Source organism: Macaca thibetana, chromosome 13 (assembly GCF_024542745.1).
Source record: "Macaca thibetana thibetana isolate TM-01 chromosome 13, ASM2454274v1, whole genome shotgun sequence".
Taxonomy (NCBI): Eukaryota; Metazoa; Chordata; class Mammalia; order Primates; family Cercopithecidae; genus Macaca; species Macaca thibetana.
In genome coordinates, this window is record NC_065590.1 from 51076385 (window position 1) to 51084068 (window position 7684).

Sequence of the window (7684 nt, forward strand, 5' to 3'; positions counted from 1 at the left end):
AGAACATAAATGTCCTGCTACTTCGATCTAGAACACTAATATCAGTGAAGGTAACAGAAAACTGGTAATTATACACCACAACAGGACATCAACAACTCACTGGCTAATGAGTGAGACCATTTCAAAGGATATTTAAGATTAGTCCCTGAACAAGAACACTTGGAGTGATCTGAACTCGTATAGATCTGATATGACAGAAACCCGATAGAGGTTTCCCAAATCTAAGAGCAATATTAAAAATTTACATGATATTGTAATAATGACTTGTGAAGTCAAAGAAACTTTTATAAACTACCAATTAAAAAAAAATCTTAACCATGCTAGAGGAAAACCTGGATTATTTTACTGTTCTTTCTGTAGAAAATAATACAAAATTGCATTTATTGGCAACCAGAATATGCATCAAAACATGTAGGGAAAAAAAGTATTACAAAAGAGTGTTAGGCAGCTAATTAACAAAAAAAAGTTATTTTCCCAGACTTTGAGATTTTTGCTGTATTTGTCAGCTTTTAAAATTTATAATTTATTATAATTTCTTATGTCATTCTAAATAAAAATGTACTTTCGTGTCTAATTTTGTACTTACAATTTTATATTTTTTTCCTCTAAAGTGAGCCTTCAAATACATATAAGCTTCATTCAAAACCTGGATATATCCCTGGAATAAGAGCACAAAGCAGTTCTGCCACTAGCTTAAATGGTGCTTTTGTGCAAATTAAAAAGGACATATATTCTGGGCCTTATAAGGCAGAAAAAAGGTACATATTGCAGGTACACGAAGTGGCCCTTTATTTCAAACTTTCCCCACTGCCTATAGCATCATTTACTCTTGTTAATATCAATTGTAGATTTAAGAGTTACTGATGTCTGACTCAAGTTCAAGAGTTGAAAAATGTATTTCAACCCTTGGTCTCCACAGATGAGTTTTTCTCACAGTGCTTCAACATTCTGTTACCCCTGCTTGTCTCAGCAGTGATTATCTGCCTTGATTTCCCTTTAAGATCTATTGACCAGCCATTAAAAAAAGGCAAGCACCTCAAAGAGGTCAATCTGTGACTGTCTAAACCCCTGATCATACCCCAGGTCCTGGATCTTGCCTTATAATTCTAGTGTCATTCACTTCAATAAACATTTCACTGGGCATCTGCCATGTGCCAGGCACTGTGTTAAGTACTAAGGAAACAAAGATAAAAATGGCATGGTCTCCGACCTCAAAAAACTTACAATGTGGTAGGGAAAATAAACAATTTTGGGGATTCAATTTTTTTAAGTCACTATTTCTCGAGCATCTATTATTCATAAGCTGCTTTCAAACCATTATCTGACTCCTCAAATTCACCCTATGAAGAAGGGATTATTAGTTTCATTTTACTGGTGAAGAAACGGATTCAGTGATTTGTTTAGGCCCAAATATCAAGCAGGGGCAGAACCAAGACTGGAAACAAGATCCATCTTTCACCAAAGACTGAATATATTCTTAGGGGAGCATAGCTGAGGGCAGTTAACTCTGATCAGAGCAGGTCAGTGAAAGCACGACTGTGCTGATCTTAAAGGTAGAAGAGAGTTTCTTCAAGTAAGAAAAGGGTGTTTCAGCAGAAAGGAATTTATGCACAAAGGCAAGGAAGCAAAACACAACAAGCAACATGTCAAGAAGCCTCGTAAACCTTGTTGTTCCAAGCACTCAACCAAGATCCTGTTTCCTAATAATGAATCATGTGGTGAAAAATCTCACTCCAGAGATCCATCAGTTTATTTCCCTAATCTTTTTTCTCTCTTTCCTTACTCCTCTTCATAGTTCATTCTTTCTACAAACATGGATACAATGGCTGTTTAAACATCATATCTACTTTTAAGGAATAAACAGTTTATTGGAGAAACAAATTAATCAATCAAATAATCCCACAGACAAATGTAATTTTTGAAATTACATGTAAATATACTTTGCACATTCCAACTGTGACAGGTGCTACAAAAAAAGGAATGAGGTGCTACAGGAGACTATAAGGAGAAACTCAAATGACCTACTTATGCCTCCCTGGAAAAGTGTCTCTTGAACTGATATCTTAAAGATGAATAGGCGTTAACTACATAAAATAGGTAGGGAAAAATATTCAGAAAGGGATCTGCTCATGCAAACACCATTTGGAGGGAGGGAACATTTTCTGGGACCCAGTCCAATCAACCAAAATACCAGTGTAGCTGGAGCCACAGATAAGGCTGGAGAGATAAGTAGATACCATTGAAGAAGTTGTGTCTTCACTCTTATATCAATGGGAATGTATTTAAATATTTTAAGCAGGTAAGTAACAATCAGATTCACACTTTGGAAAAATTCCCTTTAGCCTGGAGATAGGTTGGAAGCAGGCTCAGATGGATGCAGGCTAGAAAGCTATTTCAGCAGCCAGGGGAAAGATGACATGTTAACTTGGGCAGGAGTGTTGCTAGAGAGCATGAGAAGTGAACAGATTATACTGTATACAGGAGATGAAAACTAGGACTTAACAACAGATTGGATGCGGAAAGTGAGGCAGAGGAACATGCTGAGAATGAGTAGAGGTTTCTGGCTCCCATAATCTGATAGGCAGGCAATTGTTTCCAAGTAGAGTTTCATGGATCCGTCTGAGCTTCTCCCATGTTGGGGCTCTATCGCCTTCAACAGCTGACTTCCAAGGTCACTGTGCTCATCCTACATCAGGAGGTGGGTGGGAAAAAGCATGAAGGATAGAATCTGAGAACTTGTTAGGGGGAAGGTATGGAAGCTGTTTACATCACTCTGCTCTTCCTCCTTTGGCTGCAAGGAAGGCTGGGAAACAGAGTCTGGCTATCTGTCCAGGAAGAAGAGCAAACAGGTTTGGTCACTAGTTAGCAGTCTCTGCCTCAATGGGCAAGCTAGAAAATGAGCATATTCTTTTTATTCTGGTCATGGAAGTGTTCCATGGGGACAGAGAACAGTTTTCAACCTTTCAGATTTATGTTTACATTCACTTATTTCTCCTTATTCCTATAGCTCTTTTCTTTACAAAAGTAACTATAGAGTTCTATACTTGGATATATTCATTTTTAATGGAGGCAAATCACCTTTCCAATACTATATGTTCATTTAGTAGATATTTAGTTGTCTGCTATCTTAGACTAGTTGTTTACTTCATGTCTAAGGATGGCAGGAACAAAGACAACTAATCTTTTATCCTTAAAAAAGGGGGAGGGGAGGGGTAATTACAACTGGGTTTTTAATTTATAAGAAAAAAGTATGCACAAATATCATTTCCTTAGTGTTATTTCTAATGACCAAATAAACAAAAACAGTTTAAATGTACAATAATGAGAAACGGCTAAGTTAAAATTATGGTACACCCCTACGTAGAATATTACACAGTGATTAAAATCATATTAATAAAGAGATTTTTTAGAGTGGGGAACGTTTACAATATAGTGTTAAGTGGAAAATAGCAGGAAGTACTATCTCAATTACATAAATATATATGTAAAGAAGACAGCTAAAAGAAAAGATTTTGAATGTTCCCAACACAAAGAAATGATAAATGTTTGAGGTGTTTTATATGCTAATTAGCTTGATTTACTCATTACACATTGTACACATATATGAAAATATCACTCTGTACCCCATAAATATGTACAAGTATTATGTGTTAATTAAAAATAATAATTTAATTTTTAAAAAAAAAAGAGCGCACAACCAAATGTTAACTGTAGTTATTAGGTTGGTGCAAAGTAATTGCAGTTTTTGCCATTAAAGGTAATGAGGTAAGATTATATTTCTGAGGTAGGATTAAAGGAACAGTATATTCCCCTCTGTACTTTCCTATGTCAGAAACTTTTTTTGCAGTAAATTTCAGATCAGATTTAAAAGTTCTTTTTAAAAAAAGTCAAAGAAATTCAAGGAAGCCACAGCCTTGTCATATGTATGCTTCCCAGGCAAAATGGGCATTAAACTAAATTGGAGGTTCAGTCCCAAATCTTCCACACCAGAATCTTCCATATGAGTGCTTGTTCAATACTGTTGTAGTATAGATTCCACCAGTCCCATTAACTGAGGACTTTAACATCATAGTATCATACATGGTGTCCATGGACAGATCCATCAATTCTGACCTGACAGAGAGGGCAAAGTGAAAAACAGAACTCAGGCCAGAGGGTCAGGCTTGGTGATATGTTTTGGATCTGTGTCCCCACCCAAATCTCATGTTAAATTGTAATTCCCAACGTTGGAGGTGGGCCTGGTGGGAGGTGATTGGATCATGGGGGTAGTTTCTCTTAGTTTAACACCATCCCCCTTGGTGTTGTCATAAGAGTGACTTATTTCAAGATTTAGTTGTTTAAAAGTGTGTGGCAGACAGGGGCAGAGCAAGATGGCCGAATAGGAACAGCTCCAGTCTCCAACTCCCAGCGCAAGCAACTGAGAAGACGGGTGATTTCCGCATTTTCAACTGAGGTACCGGGTTCATCTCACTAGGGAGTGCCGGACAATCAGTGCTGGTCAGCTGCTGCAGCCCGACCAGCGAGAGCTGAAGCAGGGCGAGGCATCGCCTCACCTGGGAAGCGCAAGGGGGAAGGGAATCCCTTTTCCTAGCCAGGGGAACTGAGACACACAACACCTGGAAAATAGGGTAACTCCCACCCCAATACTGCGCTTTACCAACGGTCTTAGCAAACAGCACACCAGGAGATTATATCCTACACCTGACCAGGAGGATCCCATGCCCACGGAGCCTCCCTCATTGCTAGCACAGCAGTCTGCGATCTAAGGGCAAGGTAGCAGCGAGGCTGGGGGAGGGGCACCCGCCATTGCTGAGGCTTAAGTAGGTAAACAAAGCCGCTGGGAAGCTCGAACTGGGTGGAGCCCACAGTAGCTCAAGGAGGCCTGCTGTCTCTGTAGACTCCACCTCTGGGGACAGGGCACAGCTAAACAAAAAAAAAAGCAGCAGAAACCTCTGCAGACACAAACGACCCTGTCTGACAGCTTTGAAGAGAGCAGTGGATCTCCCAACACGGAGGTTGAGATCTGAGAATGGACAGACTGCCTGCTGAAGCGGGTCCTGGACCCCTGAGTAGCCTAACTGGGAGACATCCCCGACTAGGGGCAGATGGACACCCCACACCTCACACGGTGGGGTACACCCCTGAGACGAAGTTTCCAAAGCAAGAACCAGACAGGAACACTCGCTGTTCAGGAATATTCTATCTTCTGCAGCCTCTGCTGCTGATACCCAAGCAAACAGGGTCTGGAGTGGACCTCAAGCAATCTCCAACAGACCTACAGCTGAGTGTCCTGACTGTTAGAAGGAAAACTAACAAACAGGAAGGACACCCACACCAAAACCCCATCAGTACGTCACCATCATCAAAGACGAGAGGCAGATAAAACCACAAACATGGGGGAAAAGCAGGGCAGAAAATCTGGAAATTCAAAAAATAAGAGTGCATCTCCCCCTCCAAAGGAACGCAGCTCATCGCCAGCAACAGATCAAAGCTGGATGGAGAATGACATTGATGAGATGAGAGAAGAAGGCTTCAGTCCATCAATCTTCTCAGAGCTAAAGGAGGAATTACGTACCCAGCGCAAAGAAACTAAAAATCTTGAAAGAAGAATGGAAAAATGGATAACTAGAATAATTAATGCAGAGAAGGCCATAAACGAACTGACAGAGATAAAAACCATGACACGAGAAATACATGACAAATGCACAAGCTTCAGTAACCGACTCAATCAACTGGAAGAAAGAGTATCAGCGATTGAGGATCAAATGAATGAAATGAAGCGAGACGAGAAGTCTAAAGGAAAAACAGGAGAAAGAAATGAACAAAGCCTTCAAGAAGTATGGGATTATGTGAAAAGACCAAATCTCCGTCTGATTGGGGTGCCTGAAAGTGAGGGGGAAAATGGAACCAAGCTGGAAAACACTCTTCAGGATATCATCCAGGAGAACTTCCCCAACCTAGTAAGGCAGGCCAACATTCAAATTCAGGAAATACAGAGAACGCCACAAAGATACTCCTCGAGAAGGAGCAACTCGAAGATACGTGATTGTCAGATTCACCAAAGTTGAAATGAAGGAAAAACTGTTAAGGGCAGCCAGAGAGAAAGGTCGGGTTACCCACAAAGGGAAGCCCATCAGACTAACAGCAGATCTCTTGGCAGAAACTCTACAAGCCAAAAGAGAGTGGGGGCCAATATTCAACATTATTAAAGAAAAGAATTTTCAAGCCAGAATTTCATATCCAGCCAAACTAAGTTTCATAAGTAAGGGAGAAATAAAATCCTTTACAGATAAGCAATGCTTAGAGATTTTGTCACCACCAGGCAGGCCTTACAAGAGACCCTGAAGGATGCACTAAACATAGAAAGGAACAACCGGTACCAGCCATTGCAAAAACATGCCAAAATGTAAAGACCATCAATGCTAGGAAGAAACTGCATCAACTAACAAGCAAAATAACCAGTTAATATCATAATGACAGGATCAAGTGCACACATAAACAATATTAACCTTAAAAAATGTAAATGGACTAAATGGTCCAATTAAAAGACATAGACTGGCAAACTGGATAAAGAGTCAAGACCCATCAATTTGCTGTATTCAGTAGACCCATCTCACATGCAGAGACATACATAGGCTCAAAATAAAGGGATGGAGGAAGATCTCCCAAGCAAATGGAGAACAAAAATAAGCAGGGGTTGCAATACTAGTCTCTGATAAAACAGACTTTAAACCATCAAAGATCAAAAGAAACAAAGAAGGCCATTACATAATGGTAAAGGGATCAATTCAACAGGAAGAGCTAACTATCCTCAATATATATGCACCCAATACAGGAGCACCCAGATTCATAAAGCAAGTCCTTAGAGACCTACAAAGAGACTTAGACTGCCATACAATAATAATGGGAGACTTCAACACCCCACTGTCAACATAAGACAGATCAACGAGACAGAAGGTTAACAAGGATATCCAGGAATTGAACTCATCTCTGCACCAAGTGGACCTAATAGACATCTACAGAACTCTCCACCCCAAATCAACAGAATATACATTCTTCTCAGCACCACATCGCACTTATTCCAAAATTGACCACATAATCGGAAGTAAAGCACTCCTCAGCAAATGTATAAGAACAGAAATTATAACAAACTGTCTCTCAGACCACAGTGCAATCAAACTAGAACTCAGGACTAAGAAACTCAGTCAAAACCACTCAACTACATGGAAACTGAACAACTTGCTCCTGAATGACTACTGGGTAAATAACGAAATGAAGGCAGAAATAAAGATGTTCTTTGAAACCAATGAGAACAAAGATACAACATACCAGAATCTCTGGGACACATTTAAAGCAGTCTGTAGAGGGAAATTTATAGCACTAAATGCCCACAAGAGAAAGCTGGAAAGATCTAAAATTGACACTCTAACATCACAATTAAAAGAACTAGAGAAGCAATAACAAACACATTCAAAAGCTAGCAGAAGGCAAGAAATAACTAAGATCAGAGCAGAACTGAAGGAGATAGAGATACAAAAAACCCTCCAAAAAATCAATGAATCCAGGAGTTGGTTTTTTGAAAAGATCAACAAAATTGATAGACTGCTAGCAAGACTAATAAAGAAGAAAAGAGAGAAGAATCAAATAGATGCAATAAAAAATGATAAAGGGGATATCACCACTG